The 20482-nt window shown below is 48.9% G+C and overlaps 1 protein-coding gene across 1 annotated transcript in view; it reads right to left on the bottom strand.

Annotated features, from left to right (window-relative positions):
• The window catches only part of LOC140388067 (potassium voltage-gated channel subfamily A member 1-like), a 305257-nt gene extending 290385 nt beyond the window's left edge, over window positions 1-14872 (bottom strand). Inside the window, exons 1-2 of the transcript XR_011934077.1 lie at window positions 14496-14872; window positions 7177-7265 (exon numbers count right to left, since the gene is read on the bottom strand). The gene's annotated coding sequence lies outside the window, so the exon portion shown is untranslated. The remainder of the gene's footprint in view (window positions 1-7176; window positions 7266-14495) is intronic.
• Window positions 14873-20482: the final 5610 nt, after the last annotated feature.

The raw sequence follows: 20482 nt of genomic DNA, 5'->3' as shown, positions 1-20482 counted from the left end.
AGAGCCATTGGCAATGGTGGTTAGAGCATCAATGAGTTGGAAAGGGATAGTGCAGGGGCGGGCGGGGGGGGGGGGGGGGGGGGGGGTGGAGCATTGAGTTTTGTTATATGCAGACAATTTGCTACTTTATATTTTGGGCCCGTTGGGAGGCATTAAGGAGATTATGAACATCTTGGAGGGGTTCGGCCTCCATTATATTTTGGGGTATAAATTAAACATGGGGAAGAGTGAGGTTTTCCCGATTCAAGCAAGGGGACAGTGGGGTGGAGGGGAGGAAGGTTGGGCGAGCTGCCGTTTAAAGTGATGGGAACAAACTTTAGATACTTCGGCATTCAGGTGGCGTGGGGATGGGAACATTTGCACAAATTGAACCTGGTGTGAATGGTTGTGCAGATGAAGGGGGATTTTAAGAGGTGGGATGTGCTCCCACTGTCGCTTGCTGGGCAGGTGCAAACTGTGAAAATAGTGGTGCTCCCAAACTTCCGAATCTTTTTTCAGAACCTCCGGATTTTTGTCCCAAGGGCCTTTTTTAGAGGAAAGTTAACGCCCTGATTTTGGGGTTTGTTTGGGCAGGGAAATCCCTCCGGGTAAAGAAGGTTCTGCTGGACATTCTGCGGGGACATTGGGGGGAGGGGGGGGGGAGGAGACTGGCCCTGCCAAATTTAATGAACTATTACTGGGCAGCAATAATGCCGTGGTCAGGAAGTGGGTAGTGGGGGAGGGGTCAGAGTGGGAGCGGATGGAGGCATTTTCTTGCAAGGGCACGAGCTTAGGGGTACTGTTGATGGTGCTTCTGCCATTCTCGCCGGCGAGATACTCCACAAGCCCGTTGGTGGTAGCAGCCCTAAGGGTGTGGGAACAGTGACGGCAGCACCTGGGGTTGGAAGGTGCCTTGGTTTGGGCACCGATTTGTGGGAATCACAAGTTTGCCCCGGGGGGGGACTAGATGGGGGATTGAGGGGTGGCAGCGGGCAGAGATCGAACTGTTTGGGGACCTATTTGTGGGGGACAGTTTTCCGAGCCGATAGGTACTGGAAGAGCAGTATGAGCTGCCCAGCGGGAATGGGATCCGGTACTTACAGGCATGGGATTATGTTGGGAAGCAGGTTTTGTCCTTTCCCGACCTGCCGCCCCAGGGGCTGCATAACAAGGTGGTGCCGAAACAGGATTTGGCGAAGATAAGGATGTCGGAGATTTATAAGGAATTGATGAACTGGACGGGTGCCCCAATAGGAGAGGATAATCAGAAGTGGGAGAAAAAGTTTTGGGGGGGGAGATAGAGGCTGGGTTATGGGAGGAGACTCTGAGGAGAGTAAACGCATCTTCTTCATGTGCAAGGCTTAGCCTCATTCAATTTAAAGTAGTCCACAGGGCACAGCTGTCGGTGGCCAGAACGAGCAGGTTTTTTGAGGGGGTAGAGGATAGGTGTGGGCAGTGCGTGCTGGGGTGGGGGGGGGCCTGCAAACCATGTCCACATGTTCTGGGCTTGTCCGGAATTGGAGGGATTGTGGCAGGGGTTTGCTGACATTGTGTCTGAGATACTGAAGATAAAGTTGTCACGAGTCCAGAAGTGGCGATTTGATCTTGCTGGAATGGAGGGACTCGGGGCTGCTGAACAACAACCTTGTGGAATTCCTGAAGCGAGAAAAGATTAAATTTACCTTGAGAGGGGGAGGGAGTTCGTCTGGAGATGGAAGCCGTTTATTGAATTCTTCAAGGGTAGTTACGCATCAGCAGTGGGGAGGGGGGGTTATTGGGGGTAAAAACAGGGAAAGCAGCATGGGTGCAGGGTAACAGCAAGGAGGGTGGGGTGGTGGGGTGTTATTTATTGGCTATGTGATTTTCTGTTTGTTCTCTTTTTCTTGGTTTTGGATTGTGTTTAATGTATATATTTATAAATGCCTTAATAAAAATATTTTTTTAAAAGAGCTGTCAAATTTGTCAAACAACTGTCAAAACTCATGGGAACTGTCAAAAGGCATGGAACTGGCAAAGCTGCCAAGGGATTTAACTGCTGGGCATTCATTTTTTAAAAAGTTTGTAGGTCAATAAGATCAGTGCTTATTATTTCTTCAGGATAGTATCTTATGTCCAATCATCTTCAACTGCTTCAATGATCTTCCTTTCATCATAAGGTCAGAAGTAAATTATTACACACTGTTCAGCACCATTCACAGTTCCTCAGGTGCTGAAGCAATTCATGTTCAAGTACAGCAAGACCTGGACAATATCCAGGCTTGGACTGACACGTGGAAAGTAATATTTGCACTACACAAGTGTCATGTGGATGGACCTTTAAGAAATGGGTGTTTTCAAATAGCTGCCGTGATGTCAGTGTGTGGGTGGAGTTGGGCTGACTTTCTGTCTTTTTCTTTCGTTTTGAGCTGAAAAGCTGCTTTGTGGCTCTGTGTTTCATTTTGCTTTCAGTTGGAGTGCTGTATTCAAAGCAAGCAGATGTGTGTATTGATCTCTCGCTCTACAAGCTAAAGAATGTATTCAGCTCACTTGATGATTTCAAAGTAATACCTGTTTCTGTAGAGAATGTAAACCTGCTGTCTTTGTTAAAAAGGGTTTAACTTATGGATGTTGCTCGGAAAGGTATTAAGGGTGACCTATAGAGTATTATATCTGTGGGGTTGCGTGTGTTCATAGTTGATAAGATGTTTACTGTGTGTTTATAAAATGGTGACTGGGTTCATAGAATAAACATTGTTTTGTTTTAAAAATACTTAAGGTTTCTGTTGCATAACACCTGAAGAGTGGGCCCTTGTGCTCCCCATAACCAAAATCTATTAAAAGTCGTGGGTCAGGTGAACTCCATGATATATTTTGGAGTTTTCTAAACCCTGGCCCATAATACAAGTACCAGACAATGACCATCTCCAACAAGAGAGAATCTAACCATCGCCTATTGACATTCAATGGCACACCCATTGACAGCACCCCTTGACGTTGGGAAACCCATGCGCCGGCGTGGGACCGGAATTTCCCGCTGGCGTGAACAGCCGGTAAATCTCACCCACGTAGTTGCCTCCTTTGTACAGTAAGGCCCGATCTAACCAAATGCGAACAGAGCCCCATAGCGAGCGCTTTAGCCACATGTTTCCCAGTGCTCGTGCCATTTATCACCCAGGCGGCACTAGCAGGACTGGTCTCCACAAACGGGAGTCTTTCAGGGGATCGGAGGCCCCCAGGTGCTTGCCCTCTGGGGCAATCTTGCAGGGCATTAACTCCATGCAGGCGGAGAAGGCACTGGTCCGGATGGATTCCGGGAGGACCTCTGTGAAATATTTGCGGCAGCACTGGCCCCCAACTGCAGGAGATGTTCAATGATGCACTATCGAGGGAGACACTGCTGCCCACGCTGGCACAGGCCTTGATAACAGTAATCCCTAAGAAAGATAAAGACCCGACGGAGTGTGAGTCATATAGACGCATCTCATTCCTGAATACTGACGCCAAAGTCCTGGCAAAGGCCCTGGCGAAAGGACTGGAGAGTTGTGTGCAAGAGGTAGCTACAGAAGATCAGATGGGTTTTGTTAAAGGTGGACAACTAAAAGTGAACATTGGGCACCTGCTGAACATGATCATGACCTCAACCAGGGAGGAGACACCAGAAGTAATCATCCCCCTGGATGCAGAGAAGGCCTTTGCCAGAGTTGAATGGAAGCACCTTACAGAGGTACTGGAACAGTTTTGGGTTTGGGCCAGTGTTCACCTCGTGGGTAAAACTACTGTACAGCACCTCCATGGCGAGCGTAAGGACAAATACCATCGGCTCTGGATATGTCAGGCTGCACAAAGGCATTTGTCCTCATTACTGTTTGCCTTGGCAATTGAACACTGGCCATCGCTCTCAGATCAGCGAAGGGGTGGAGAGGCATTCAGAGAGAAGACCGGGAGCACAGAGTCTCACTTTATGCGGATGGCCTGCTCCGCTTTCAAACGCCCTAGCCAGCATAGGAGAAATAATGGAACTCTTCGGGGCGTTCAGAGCCTTCTCAGGTTACAAATGTAACCTGAGCAAATGTGAGACATTTCCCATGAACCTGCAAGGGGGCAAATCAGAGCTGGGAGAGTTGCCGTTCAAGCTGCCCCACACCAAATTCCGATACTTGGGGATCCAAATAGCCCACAACTGGACACGGATCCACAAATGGAACCTGTCGAGTTTGGTGGAGGAGGTAAAGAAAGACTTACTAAGTTGGCACTCGCTCCCACTCTACTTGGCAGGGAGAGAGCAGCCGATCAAGATGAACGTGCTGTCCAGATTCCTCTTGCTATTCAGATCCCTCCCGATCTTCATCCCCAAGGAATGTCTTCACTAAACTCGACAAATCTATCATGACATTTGTGCATGTGGTGGGGAGGAATGAGCCTTAGAATCCGTAAGAGGGTATTGCAAAGAAGGAAAAACAATTATACCACTGGGCAGCCAATGCGGAGGGAGTACAAAGCTGGCTTGCAGAGCCGGGAGCAGAATGTGGAAAGACAGAGGAGCGTTCCTGCACAGGACCATCTCTCCGGGCGCTGGCCATGGCCTCACTCCCATTCCCCCTGGCCAAATACTCAAGGAATCTAGTAGTGGTGGCCATGCTGAGAACGTGGAACCAGCTCAGGCACCAGAAATGTCCACCATGGTGCCCATCTGCAAGAACCATAAATTCCCCCGCTGACACCAGACGCCACCTTTAAATGGTGGAAACAGGTTGATGGGGGACCTATACATAGATAGCAGGTTAGCGACTCTGGGAGAATTGACAGACAAACTTCACCTCCCAAAAGGGAACGTGATGCGATACTTGCAGCTAAGGAACTTCGTCCATAATGAGACAACCACGTTTCCCCGACTACCAGGACACTCCCTACTGGACAGACTCCTGACCGTGGGCGAACTAGGGGATGGCAACTGCGCGGGCATGTACGGATGACTACTGGAAGAAGTACAGTCACCATTGGTTGAGGCACTGGAGAAATGGATGGAAAAGTTAGGCAGAGAGACAGAGGGGAGGAATCTGGAGCAAAGCACTGCACTGGGCGAACTCTACCTCCTCATGCGCAGGGCTGAGCCTAGCGCATCTGAAAGTACTGCACCGGGCACACTTGACGAGAACACGCACGAGTGGGTTCTTTCTGGATATGAAGGATAAACGTGAGCGGTGTCATGGTGACCCGGCCAACCACACCCACATGTTCTTGTCCTGCCCAGGCTGGACAGCTTTCTTTGAGGAAATGTCCAGGGTTTGGAAGTGAGGGTGGAGCCGTGCCCACTAGTGGCGTTCTTCGGCATCTCGGAACAGCCAGAATTGTTCACAGGGAGAGGTGCCTTGTCCTCCCTGATCACCCGCCGGAGACTCCTGCTCGACTGGAGATCAGCAGCGCCACTCACGGCCACAGACTGGCTGTCCAACTTAGCAGAATTCTTTGAATTGGAAAAAATAAAATTCACCATACGAGGATCCACAATATGTGGTAGCAAATCACCAGCCTGTTACAAGACGTGTTCATAACTAGCAGCCAATTGGGGGTGGGGGGTTAGGGGGAGAAAGGTAGAACTAGTACTATCAAAAGAATGAAAAGAAGGAGGAGGGTAGGAAGATGGGGAGGAGGGGAGAGGGAGCGGAGGAATGGAAGAGGCTGGGGGTAGGAGAAGGGGAGGGAATATTAACCAGGACGCAATGTAAACAAGGCTGGGGAACTGGAGGGAACAAACGGACTGCACCAGCGGTGTGCCCAGGTGGCAGCAAAGGTGCCCCTGGTATGTTCTAATACCAGGAGGGAATGCACACGGCACAGGAATGGCACAGAAGGAGTGGCCGAGGTCGGGGGAATCCAAAACCAGGACTCCAACAATAATACCTATGCACCCACTGTTTTGGTCACCTCCTGGACTTGTACATAGCTATCATAGTCTCTTCCTGTACATATATGAATATGTGCACAGTTTGTAACGACCTCTATGTTACTGCTTAATGTCCTCTGCAATGTAACTATCAGATGCAAACCAATAAAAACTATTTTTTAAAAATTAAATGTATACCCTGTTCACTTTTGATTATAGAAAAAATAGACCAAACGGAAAGAAGTAGATTCTTCATCAAATTCAAAAAGCTAATACTTAGTAAGGTAGTTATGAAGATTTCTTATTCTTTCCAGTGGCATAATAAGATGAGGAGTGATATTTTCCTCTGCATGTGACTTTAGGAATAATAAGATGAGTATCTCATGCTGAGATGTTCATGCACAATGGCTGAATTTATAGAAATTGGCATTAGTGGTGCTATTCACTGAAATCATCAAGGTCTTCAAATGCAGGAATCTAATTAGGTAGAAAAAGGGAGATTTAAGAAAATCTTGTTCCTGATTTCTCTGCTGGGAACCCTCATTAGATTCAACTGCAAAGAAAAATGTGTGCAATTATTCTGGGTGCTGCAAAATGCATGTGGTGCTATGGCGCATACTCAGCATTCAGTAGAAGAAAAAAAAAATGACTACAAATAAAGGCGATGCAATATTGCACACATTGTTTAACTGGTGACTTCTGCAAACACTGCAGGGATGTTGTAATTTATTATTAAATTGTGGCGTGCTAAACGAAGGAACTACAGAGAGGGAGTGAGGAGTTCACAGGAGAGACATCAGTTGCTGAAAACTATTAGAGGGCAATGCACGGCCAGCCAAGATTAAACTATGTGGGCCTGATGAGAGCCATGCCTCACAAGGCTGAGGCTTAGCACTTGGTGAGAAAACTCTGCCGTCTGGTTAACAGTGACCTGTAAACACAATAAAGTATCAGTATTGCCCTTTCAGTGGAGGTGAATGCCACTCTCATCCAGGCACCAGTAGGAGGCACATCAGGAGAAAGTTGCAAATAGTTGCGTTGGACATGCCGCTAAAGCTCTTCTTTGTCACCCATATAGACATCCACTACAGCAGCTATCCCAACATTAACAACAGAGACAGCTAGAGTATTAGAATGACAAAATTGCTTGAAGTACAGGGCATCTCTGACTCTACAGATATGACTAGTTAGTCACGAGTAATTCACAGAAATACATGTCAATTAAAACTCATTAAATGTATAAATGGCATGGAATGCCATTGCAAAAATAATTCATGCACACATTCCTTGCAGTATACTTTTTGTTTCAGTTTTGCTCATGCAACATGACTCACCTGTTTAGCGAGAAGGGAAGAATCGAAGAACTTTGACGTGATCTGGAATGAATGGCGAAGCCATGGTTGATAACGACTTTGATGAATACCTGTACAGGGGCACAGTGAGAAACAATGAGGCATATCCAAGTTTCAAATTTTTTACTGAATGAATATTTATTTGCCAAAGTGATGATTCAGATCCCTTGACTGTGAGCAAATGGCAAAGCTAGTCTTCAGAACTATTCTGACCGATACATTTGCCTTTGCCTTTCTGCATAACAGAAAGTTTGCATATTAAGGACTACTAGCAAAATAAACACCAGTAGCTTTTGGATAAATGTTCCTATTTTTGGTGCTATAACATAAGTATGTTGTCCCTCTGTGGATATGATGCACTATTTCAAGCTATTCTACTGTGTTCTATCCATCAAATGATAAAACTTCCACACAATGTACCAAATAGTGACTTTCCCTGGATGAGTGTACAGACTGGTTGATGCTTCTGAGCCAAACATTATTGTCCTTGTTTGTGCATGTATAAGTAACCAGCATAGTTTGTCTTCATAGTGCCAGGCATACCCTTTGTGTTAACTGTACCAGTTTTTGTCAGTTCGGAGGTATAATACCTGCTGCACATTTATCATGTTGTTGCTTTTCATTCCCCGATTGACCATTGATCTAGCAAGCACAGGACCTGTGAACGTTTGACATAACTTCTTGGTGTCTGTCTTCTGTTGTTGCTCTGTAGATTCTAAGCTGAACATCAAAGTAGCGGTCAATGCAGCTACCAGACAGTCTGCATTAGTCTTACTTTCTATCCTTTGAGATGGAAACTCAAGTGATCTTTCCACATGATCTAAGTTTAGCATAGTCATTACTCAATGCTGCAATATCATGAAGTGCATCTGTAGCCAATTGATCGGCAAGCTATGCCTCCATTCTTCACCTGAGGCCACATCTCTTATGCACTCATTTCTCCTCTGTGCATCGACCAGTTGTGTTCCATCCCCTTTATCATCTGACAATCTCGATATGTCCGGCTGTGGGCTGCTAACTTCTGTTTAGTGCACATTCTGGTCACACTGCATTGCCTGGCGTACTCTGAAGGGCCTTACTGCATCTCACCGCCTGCTGCTGCATATGAGAGCAGAGGCATCATTCATGTGTACAGAAAGGCACCTTTGCAGTTCAATGTCATTACTGATGAGCTGTGGTTTATGAAAAGCATTTATTTTCTTTTAGCCTACATATTCTATCGGTAGCCTGTATTCCAGCTGGTCTGTATGTAACTCCCATTTGTGACATTATAGGAAATGTACAGATAACAAAGGGTTAATGTAATGATGTAATTAACCAATAGACGGAGCTATTATACAGAAGTATATAAGGCAGTGACTCACTGTACTCTGGGAGAGAGCTGGAGAGGAGAGCTAGAGAAAGCAGTGATAGAGAGACCAGCACATTATTAGATAGAGTGTTGAGACTCATGCAGTTGAGTGTAGATTAGATTATTGTTTACTTTTGGAGTTAGTGGTCGAGCTTAATTTAAGTAGTGTAAATAAATTTTAGCTATGTTTATGAACATAGCTTTTTGCGGTCTTTGTGAACACTACAACGTTCATCCTGAGAACAAGAATCACCACACCATTTGATGCGCAATCAATTATACTCAAGACGAAGTGATTTCATAACTGAAGGCTTTAATCTACTAGAACCTGTTCCCCAGCAGCTTCGATACAGAAAGTGAAGGCTGCTGGGACAGCACCATCTCTTATACTCTGCCTTCAGGGCGGAGCTACGTAATACAGCCAATGGTAGACTCCTGGGTCTAACCAATGGTCATCAGCCTCTCAGGTACCGCAATACCTGGTACTACCACATTCACCCCCTGTTAAAAAAGAGTCCGGCGGGGGTGGTGGCCAGCGGTAACAGTCGCATGGTATGACCAATATTGCTAACTTTCTCCTTGGTTCAATTGCTCTGTTTTATTACCTTTGCTCTTGAGTCGCCAGGTATCTTTATGATATCGCCACGAGGTTCAAGTCTGAGTAATGATGAATAACCCAATACACCGATTAGTAAGATTCAAATCAAAGCACATTTACTTTATACAGTAATCGCTACTCATGCACAAATTCTACGTCTAAGCTACTTCTACAACTAACAGGCCTATACTTAACTTCGGACTGGCCCACCAGGTCAGGGGAACAAATGGCCTTTCGTTCACATTCTGAGTCTGCGGGATTTGAAGTTGGTACGGATTGGTAGCTAGGAGCGCCTATCTCGTAGCGAGCGTTGAATTAAGACTTACTTTGCTCAGGGGTCACTGCACCGGTCACGGTCAATGTTAGTTCGTGTTGCTGGGTGACCCGGGCAGGACGCAGAGGTGAAGAGAGAGCGATTTGAACTTGGGGCTTAACTCTTATAGTCCCCAGGGGCTTCCCGCCTTTCGGGGCGGACCCTGTACCTGGTCCCAAGTGATTGGATTTTGTCCCAATCGCTTGGTTCGATTTCTCCAATACTGGAGCGGTTCCCTGATCGATGGGCAGTCTTGAGGTGCTCGTTCACCTCCTTTGTGTTGGCTCCTGCTGGCGCCGAGGAGTCTGGCTTTGCTTTGTGTGTCCAAAATGTTACTTATTGTTCCCGGGGATTGCTCATCAGTATGCAGATGGCTGCTACTTTGTTATGCTGATGGTCGCTGGTATCGATGTTGTCTGGCCTTTGTAGAGGTAAATACACAGCAAACTTGCAGCTGCTGGTTTCTGTCTATGTTGGCTGACTTTCCCATCAGCCTTTGCGTTCGCCATTTTAAATCGGGAGCTGGCCAATTTAGGTGGCTACATCAGGTATGGAGGTACCGTGCTGTCGAGGATATTTACAAAGTTCACAGTTAGAGTCACAGCGAAGCAATCAGTCGATCGGGTGGCCTGGTCGTCCTTCTGGAGCGTCTGGGCTTCGGTGGTGATTCTGGTGGGTGTCCAGGTGGTTGCGACTCCGGGAGTGTGGTTTCGTCCTCGCTGGCAGCTTCGTCGCCCCTAGGCGGCGCTGTTGGGGTAAAAGGTTGACACGGGGGGGGCGGGGGGGGGGGGGGGGGCGCCTGTAGGGGGCATCGGTGGGTGGGATGGCCGAGGCAGGAGCGGCGGGAGGACAGACCCCCCAATGAGGTGCTGTGGGGGGGGGGGGGGGGGGTGCAATGGTTCAGGTGTGCGTGGGGTTCCGGCGGGCGCCAGGTCCCGAAGGGAGCCTTTATCTTGCCGGCCGTCAGGGAATGCCACATAGGTGTACTTGGGGTTAGCGTGCAGCAGGTGGACCTTCTCGACCAACGGGTCCAACTTGTGCGCCCGCACGTGCTTCCGAAGCAGGATGGGTCCGGGTGTCGCTAGCCAGGTTGGGAGCGAGGTCCCGGAGGAGGACTTCCTGGGGAAAACAGGGAGACGTTCATGAGGTATCTGATTTGTGGTTGTACAGAGCAGCGACTGGATGGCATGGAGGGCCATCGGGAGGACTTCTTGCCAGCAGGAGACTGGGAGATCCCTGGACCGTAGGGCCAGTAGAACAGTCTTCCAGACTGTTCCGTTCTCTCTCTCTACCTGCCCGTTTCTCCGGGGGTTGTAACTGGTCGTCCTGCTCGAGGCGATGCCCTTGCTGAGCAGGAATTGACGCAGTTCATCACTCATAAAGGAGGACCACCTATCACTGTATGTACGCGGGGAAACCGAACAGTGTAAAGATACCCTGGAGGGCCTTGATGACGGTGGTTGTGGTCATGTCTGGGCAGGGGATGGCGAAAGGGAACCGAGAGTACTCGTCAATCACGTACAGGAAATAAGTGTTGCGGTCGGTGGAGGGGAGGGGGCCTTTGAAATCCATGCTGAGGCGTTCAAAGGGACGGGAAGCCATTATCAGGTGCGCCCTCTCCGGCCGGTAGAAGTGCGGTTTGCACTCTGCGCAGATTTGGCAGTCCCTGGTGACTACCTGACCTCCTCGATGGAGTAGGGCAGGTTGCGGGTCTTGACAAAATGGAAAAAGTGAGTGACCCCCGGGTGGCAGATGTCCTCGTGGAGGGATCGGAGGCGGTCCACTTGTGCAGTGGCACAAGTGCCGCGGGACAGGGCATCAGGAGGCTCGTTGAGCTTCCCCGGACGGTACAAGATCTCGTAGTTGAAGGTGGAGAGTTCTATCCTCCACCGCAAGATCTTGTCGTTTTTAATCTTGCCCCACTGTGCATTATCGAACATGAAGGCAACCGACCGTTGGTCCGTGAGGAGAGTGAATCTCCTGCCAGCCAGGTAATGCCTCCAATGTCTCACAGCTTCTACTATGGCTTGTGCCTCTTTTTCGACCGAGGAATGGCGAATTTCGGAAGCATGGAGGGTACGGGAGAAGAAAGCCACGGGCCTGCACGCTTGGTTGAGGGTGGCCGCCAGAGCTACGTCAGACGCATCGCCCTCGACCTGGAAGGGGAGGGACTCGTGGCCTTTGCAATGCCTGCTTTGATGCGGCTGAAGGCCTGCCAGGCCTCCGTCGACAGGGGGAAGGTTGTGGACTGGATTAGGGGTCGGGCTTTAACTGCGTAGTTGGGGACCCACTGTGCATAACAGCTGAAGAACCCGAGGCTGCGCTTCAGGGCCTTGGGGAAGTGAGGGAGGGGGAACTCCATAAGGGGGCGCATGCGCTCAGGGTCGGGGCCTATAACTCCACTTCACACTACGTAGCCTAGAATGCTTAGACGGTCGGTGCTAAACATGCATTTATCCTTATTGTATGCCAGATTAAGAATTTTCGCGGTCTGGAGAAATTTGCGGAGGTTGGTGTCATGGTCCTGCTGGTCATGGCCGCAGATGGTGACGTTATCCAGATACGGGAACGTTGCGCGTAAGCCGTACCGGTCAACCATTCGGTCCATCTCTCGCTGGAAGACCGAGATCCCATTAGTGGCACCAAAGGGAACCCTTAAAAATTGATAGAGCCGCCCATCTGCTTCAAAGGCAGTGTACTTGCGGTCACTATTATGGTGGGGTAGCTGGTGGTAGGCGGACTTGAGATCCACCGTGGAGAAGACCTTGTATTGTGCGATCCTGTTTACCAGGTCGGCTATACGGGGGAGAGGGTACGCGTCCAGCTGCGTAAACCTGTTTATGGTCTGACTATAGTCAATGACCATCCTATGTTTCTCCCCGGTCTTTACCACCAGTACTTGAGCTCTCCAGGGACTGTTGCTCGCTTCGATGACCCCTTCCCCCAGCAGCCTTTGGACCTCTGACCTGATGAAGGTCCGGTCCTGAGCACTGTACCGCCTGCTCCTGGTGGCGACGGGATTGCAGTCCGGGGTGAGGTTCGCAAACAGGGAAGGCGGGTCGACCTTAAAGGTCGCGAGGCCGCAGACAGTAAGGGGAGGTATAGAGCCGCCAAATTTAAAGGGCAGGCTTTGCAAATGGCATTGGAAGTCCAGCCCCAGGAGGGTAGCCGTGCAGAGGTGCGGCAGGCCATACAGGCGAAATTGTCGAATTTCCTGCCTTGGACAGTGAGGTTCGCTAGGCAGAACCCTTTTATCTCCACCGAGTGTGACCCGGAGCCAGGGAGATCCTTTGATTTACAGGGTGGGTTACAAGTGAACAGTGCCTTACCGTGTCAGGGTGAACAAAGCTTTCCGTGCTCCCAGAGTCAATCAGGCAAGACGTCTCGTGGCCGTTGATGAAGACCGTCTTTGTAGCCGTTGCGAGTGTCCGGGGTCGACTTTGGTCCAGTGTTACCGAGGCCAGATGAAGCAATTGCGAGTTCTGATCGGGCAGCGTGTAGTCGGCCATGCTGGGGGCCTGGGGCCCCATCCAAGATGGCGTCACCCATGGGTCGCACATGGTGTCCGGGGATGAACAAGATGGTGGTGGCGATGGACAAAATGGCGGCGTCCACCTGTCCAGCGTGGTGTCCGGGGGGCAAGATGGCCATGCCCGTGGGTCACACGTGGCGCTATGATAGGGGGTGGCGGTGAGCGCTGGGCAGTCGGGGCCTGAAGGGGGGGTTGCCGCGGCGTGCCACAGTCGCTAGAGACTGTGGCCACGGCGCAGGCCTGGCAGACCCCCACAAAGTGGCCCTTCTTGCCGCACTCTTTGCAGGAGGCAGTGCGGGCCGGGCAGCACGGGCGGGGATGATTTGCCTGCCCGCAGAAGAAACAGCGGGGCCCGGCGGCATTAGCGGGCCGTCTCGTAGCGCTGGCCTGCGGGGTCAGGGGGAAGGTCTGTGGGGCTGCCGTTGCGGGGTGCCACGCAGCCCAGGGGGGCGCCGCGCGGTCGGGCGCATAGGACTGCGCGTTTCTGGAGGCAACTTCCATGGACCCTGCAGGGCCCGTGCCTCTCTAAGTCCGAGAGTGGCCCTTTCTAGGAGTCTCCGGCGGATATCTGGGGAGCTCATACCTGCTACGAAAGCATCCCTGATTAAAAGTTCCGTGTGCTCGCTCCCTGAAACTTGCGGGCAGCCACAGTTTCGGCCCAGCACAAGTAGCACCCGGCAGAAATCTTCCAACGATTCTTCGGGGCTTTGCCGCCTAGTCGCAAGCAGGTGGCGAGCGTAGACCTGATTTACAGGGCGGATATAGTGTCCTTCTAGCAGTTCGATCGCGCCATCATAGTTCGCCGCCTCCTCGATAAAGGGGTAGATCCCAGGGCTGACCCTTGAGCGCAGGAGGTGCATTTTCTGTCCTTCTGTGGGGGTGCCTCCGGCCGTCTCGTGGTAGCCTTTAAAGCACGCCGGCCAGTGTTTAAAAATTGCAGCTGAGTTCTCCGCGTGGGGGCTGAGTTGAAGGCCCTCCGATTTGATTCGGAGATTCATCCTTCCAGCTTAAGTCTAGTAGATTAAATTGATGCGCAATCAATTACACTCAAAATGTAGTGATTTCATAACTGAAGGCTTTAATCTACTCGAACCGTTTCCCCAGCAGCTTCGGTCCAGAAAGTGAAGGCTGCTGGGATGGCACCATCTCTTATACTCCACCTTCAGGGCGGAGTTACATAATACAGCCAATGGTAGACTCCTGGGTCTAACCAATGGTCATCAGCCTCTCAGGTACCACAATACCTGGCTCTACCACATCATTCTCGAGCAGAATGGTGCCCCTGACAGTCTCAGATATGATAAATGTTTTCTTCTACTGAAATTATATCAGTGGCTTTTAGGTGTCAGTGCCAAATATATACACGATAAGGGCTATTTTTGCTTGTTAAAAAAAGCAGCAATGCACTTTAGGAAGGGTAATTTCACTTTGGTTAATGCCTTCACTCATTGACTCCAGTATACCATAATTTCATATGTGAAGCAATGAACATGATTGTAACACTTACCTTGCCTTATCTTCGTGTTACATACTTCAGCAGTTAGGTCTATGTACTTCATTGGCTGTGCAGCAATTTGGTGTTTCCTGACGTTATGAATGACACTATATAAATCGTTTTTTTCTATGTGAATTGAATTACTAGGCCTAATTAATAATCTTCACAGTCCATGTAACTATCTACCGTATATATGAAGTCAACAATTTTTCTATTTGCTAACTCATTCAGATTGCCTTGACAACCAGCCTGGAATGGAACATTTCCCTCATTTCTTCCTGAGTTCTTGTGGTGAGTTTGGCGTGGATATGTTCACCAATCACTTTCCAAGCAGAAACCTTTCTTCCACTGACCCTGACCAGCTGCTCGCAGCTTGACTGCCTGTAGGAACTCTGGATTTCACCATCACTGAAAGCCGCTGTCTGTGACACTGAACCATTGTGCTAACCGTTGATTTTCCCCAGCCTATCAGCTACGGGGGCATGTTCTGCAATGTTTAAATGGGTTCTGCAGCTGTTTCCAGTCTTTGGGTGTCATTATCGCCCTGGCCTCACTGCACACTCACCAGTGAGCAACGCCGTCGCAGTTTTGTGGCTACAGCTGGCAACAGGAATGTTGCACAGAGCGCAAACTCGCAAATAAGCATTAAAGCACCTGCACACACGTCAATATGTAATTGTGCAGCGCAGAGGAAAAGGTGGGTGTCATACTGCAGATTTCATAAATGTTCTCTGCAAGTTATGGCACTCATCTTATATTTCTGGCGTCTATATTTAGATGTCCCTGCTAACATAACTAGCTCAATGTGAGGATTATTTACACACAGTAACTTTTGTTTGCTCCAATCCGTAGTCTCATTGTTTCGTGGCGCGTTTGCCGCAGGCTGCGCCAGTTTTCTTGCCCTGGTTTCTCACCTTGCCGTCATCCTTCAGAAAGTAGGCTGTGGTATTGTTTAGCAGTTCCTGTTTCTGCAAAGTGACGATTAATCCTGTCCCTGTAGAGAATCAAATAAAGAAAACAGGAGATGATAACCTTGCACATTGCAAAACAATAGTGTGACCATCTGACAATTCTGGCTGCACAGGTCAAAATGCAGAGCTCATTCTTAAAAATAGCCAATCGTCCATCTCAATTCTACTGAGATAATAGTGTTGTAATGCAGCTTCAGTGTATGGAAATGATTAAGGTCAAATCTAATGTAGGTTTCCGAAAGGTTTTGACAGCATGGATTGTGAGTGATTATTTCAATTAGTTGGCGAATCTGTAACAAAGCATGTATTTACTCAATATGATCACTCCTATAGAAGATATTTTCACCACAGTTTAATAGTACATTAAGTTAATGGTCACAATTGACTATTGAAGCAGAACAGAGCATTATTTCAGAAGGGATTTGGATGAGCACTCAAAAATAAAGAATATAAAAGGTAGGAGTAGAATAAATAAGATCTACTTCCCTCAACTTTTCCTCAGGAAATGGCCATTTCCCCATGTGTGAAAGTTAGGAAGAGGGATTTGTCATAATATACACCAGTATATCATGGTGCAGACACACACACTGATGGACACACAGCAAGACCAATCAACACACAATACCGCAGCCAATCACCAGTTGGAGCACACGCACTATAAAGACAGGGGGCATCAGAGTTCCCGCTCATTCGGAACACAGCCACCTACAAGGACAGAGCTTACAGCTTACAGCACAGATCCTCACCATGTGCTGAGTGCATAGACTGGTTCGGACAGGCATAGGTCTTTAGTTTAATCTAACATCGTGTTAACCCACAGTGAAAGTATGTTCAACAGTTTCTGACTTAATAAAATAGTGTTGCACTATTTTAAGTGTTGGTGGCCTGTATGTGTTCCACGGATCCAGAGCATCCAACACATCATGATACCAGGCGTTGAGGGATATTAGAACTTCTTCGACCTACCTACAAGTGATCTGCCTTCCATCAGCATACAGTCATCCTACAAAATGGACAGCGTCCGCCCGCCACCGCCGCTTCGCATCACCGGTAACCTGGGGGCCAACTGGAAGATATTCAAACAATGCTTCCAGCTCTACCTGCAAGCCACAGACCGGGAAGATGCCTCAGACACCAAGAAGATCGGTCTCTTCCTATTCACGGCCGGGGAACATGCCATCCACATTTTCAATTCTCTCACCTTTGCTGATGGTGAAGATAAATCAAAATTCAAGACGGTCCTCCTCAAGTTCTCAAGTTTGACACTCACTGCAACATAGAGGTGAATGAAAGTTTCGAGCGCTATGTATTCGAAAAGCGTTTGCAGGGTAAGGATGGACCTTTCCAGTCCTTTCTCACCCACCTCCACATCCTTGCACAGTCCTTTAATTACGGGCCCACCTCCAACTCCATGATCGTTTTCGGTGTTCAGTCGGACCCCCTACGCCAGCAGCTCCTCAAGGTAAAGCAGCTCACCCTAGCGACCGCCATCGAGACCTGCGTGCTACACAAACACGCCACTAGTCGGTATTCCCACATACAAGCGGCTGAAACGGCGCAGCAAGGTCCCCACGAGGCAGAACGGGTCCAAGCAACCGAGCAACTCCAGGGCTTCAGCCTGGATGAGGGCGGCCATTTCACGCGCTTTTCGCAGACACCCGTGCTTGTGCGCACTGAACGAGGGGACGGCGACGTCGACGAACATACTGCACAGGCACGCACCACGTACGGCTGCACCATGCATGCATGGTGGCGCAGCGAACGTACTGACGCTACAACGTGCGGCAGCTGTGGCTCCGCCCACTTAAAGCAGCAATACCCTGCCAAATCCCGACAATGCCTGAGATGTGGCAAACTTGGCCACTATGCTGCTTTATGCAGATCAGCTCGGCCTGCCAATTCGTATTGCTCCGGCAAGCCTCGTAGGGATGTCCGGGCCATTTAACCACGGTCACCGAGTCCGATGCGCACCTACTCCTCGATATTGACACCAAGGATCCGAAGGCACCTTTTCGAATCGGTATCGTTACAAAAAAGAGGGTGTCCCCGAAGCAAAGAATCCAGCCTCTATCGGTATACAGCATCGATCCAGACGATGAGTGGTGTGCCACCCTTACGGTCAACCAGAATTCGTCGCCCATCTCAGAGACTTAATTTATGAACTTTGCGGACTTATAGACTCTCTGAACTGTTTCGCTGCTTTGTTTGATCGTTTCCTTGGTTTGTATATAGTGTTAATCTCGTTATTCTTGTTGCATACTGCTTCTCTGCACCAGGCACCTTCCCATGTAAATAGCTTAGTTCTCATGTACGTAGTCCTGTAAATATGTCTTCACACCCTACACGTAGTTAGGAACATTCTCACCATACTTTATTTATTGCCATACACATACATTCTTTTATAAAAGGGGGGATGTCATAATATACACCAGTATATCATGGTGCAGATACACACACACTGATGGACACGCAGCAAGACCAATCAACACACACACCACAGCCAATCGCCAGTTAGAGCACATGCGCTATAAACACAGGGGGCATCAGAGTTCCCGCTCATTCGGGATGCAGCCTCCTACAAGGACAGAGGTTACAGCACAGATTCTCACCATGTGCTGAGGGCATAGACTGGTTCGGACAGGGATAGGTCTTTAGTTTAATCTAACATCGTGTTAATCCACAGTGAAAGTATGTTCAACAGTTTCTAACTTAATAAAATAGTGTTGCACTATTTTAAGTATTGGTGGCCTGTATGTGTTCCACGGATCCAGAGCACCCAACACACAGGATTGATGCTCATTTCCGTAGAACCATAGACTCCCTGCAGGAGGCCAATCAACCCATTGAGTCTGCACTGACCCTCTGAAAGAGAACCCTTCCTCGGCACACTCCCCCACCCTATCGCCGTTACCCCGCACAACCTAAGTTTTATCATGGTCAATCCACCTAACCTGCACATCTTTGGACTGTGGGAGGAAACCGGAGCACCCGGAGAAAGCCCACGGGAGAGAGTGCTTAGTCACCCAAGGCCAGAATTGAACCCGGTTTCCTGGCGCTGTGACAGCAGTGCTAATCACTGTGCCATTGTGGTGCCCCATTGCTCTCTCTCATCCTGTGTCTTACCCCAGTGCTTCAAGGAGATGAAGGCAGGCATGGGCATGCACCTACAGCTTGGCCACCCCATAGGAGCAGGCCTGCATTATAGATTCCACAAACAGGAAACATTGACATTCTTGACCAAGATAGGAACTTTGTTGAATTGTTCTTTGTTTTGTTTTTAATTTAGAGTACCCAATTATTTTTTTTTCCCAATTAAGGGGCAATTTAGCATGGCCAATTGACCTAACCTGCACATCTTTGGTTGTGGAGGTGAAACCCACGCAGACATGGGGAGAATGTGCAAACTCCACAAGGTCAGTGACCCAGGGCCGGGATTCGAGCCCGGGTCCTCAGCGCTGCAGTCCCAGTGCTAACCACTGCGTATTTGTGCCACCCCTCGTTGAACTGTTCTTAACGAGTGCCGGTGTGGGAGAGAGGGGGGGCAGAATGGAGTTGGCGGGGAATAGGGAAATATGCCCTGAGAGATGCAACTGGAGGTCTGTCACAGAGACTGTGAATGCCTTCTTCTGTATTATAATTTTCTATGTTTTCAGCCATCAGTTTCCTTCTCGCTTTAACTAAATAGATTTTAAACTGGAAAAGTTTGTTCATCTCTTTTTGCATAAGGGTCCAACATGCAAGAAATGTCGCACTTGAGAAACTGCAAAAGCTATGAACATATTGGGCGAAATTCTCAGTTTGGGAGACTAGGTGGCACGATAGCACAATGGTTAGCACTGTTGCTTCACAGCTCCAGGGACTTGCGTCACTGTCTGTGTGGAGTCTGCATGTTCTCCCCGTGTCTGCGTGGGTTTCCTCCGGGTGCTCTGGTTTCCTCCCACAAATTCCGAAAGACATGCTTGTTAGACATTCTGAATTCTCCCTCTATGTACCCGAACAGCCGCCGGAGTGTGGCGACTAGGGGCTTTTCACAGCAACTTCATTGCAGTGTTAATGTAAGCCTACTTGTGACAATAATAAAAAACATTGTCACCTAGCCGACACCCTGAATACTGCCATGTACCTTCTGTACATCTTTTCTGAAATCTTGCAATATTTCATGGACAAAGTGCTTTGTAATGTCAAACCACTGCTGTATCGTACCAAGCAGAACCATGGGCTAACACACATAGTTCTTGGTCGCCAATTTCCCCTTTGGGTATAGTTTAGGGAATGGTACCTGAAGAGAGAGAGAGAGAGAGAAGTGGTCTAATTTTAGGAACACCTCTGAAACAAACTGCTGAAAGACTACAGCTCTTTAAAAGGGAATTAATAGCTTCCTGAGAAATGAGTGAACTTGCAGCTATGAAGGTAAATTGCAACCACACTCTGGAGCAAAATACTGCGGATGCTGGAAATCTGAAGTACAAACAGAAAATGCTGCCAATGCTCAGGAGGTCAGACAGCATCTGTGGAGAGTGAATTGGGAGGACTGCACTGCCGGTCTTGCTGCTGGCTAGTGTGGGCTTGGGACCTTGATCTGGTCCCAACGTTGGGGTCCCAAAGCCCATGGGAAAATCCAGGCTCTAGAACTCCATTTCTCGCTCCAAAGATGCAGCCAGACGTGCTGAGTGTTTCCAGCATTTTGGGTTTTGATTTCACATTCTCCGGGAGTTTATTTGATTGTGTTAAGAGGCATGTGCAAACGGACCTTCCCGTTCTGTGTGCTCTTTGCGCAACTGCGCATGTGCAGCACCTTTTCCAAGATGGCTGCAATTCAAAACTGCTGTTCGTTGCTGCAAGCCTACCTCGCGGTGAGTTTTGGCGCCTCTTTTACCTTTTCTTCTTGCACGTTCCTCGCAGAATTCTTGGAACATGTCCAGGACTGCCTGGAAGTCGCTCTTGTTTTGCCCCTTTGAGTATTTGAATGTCTGGAAGATTTCGGCTGCTCCTGGACCCGCGATGGTAAGTAGAAGCTTTATTTTTTTC

The sequence above is a fragment of the Scyliorhinus torazame genome, chromosome 13 (assembly GCF_047496885.1).
Source record: "Scyliorhinus torazame isolate Kashiwa2021f chromosome 13, sScyTor2.1, whole genome shotgun sequence".
NCBI classification, from domain to species: Eukaryota; Metazoa; Chordata; class Chondrichthyes; order Carcharhiniformes; family Scyliorhinidae; genus Scyliorhinus; species Scyliorhinus torazame.
The sequence above is the reverse complement of the archived record's forward strand: the minus strand, read 5'-3'. Positions and strand labels throughout refer to the sequence as shown.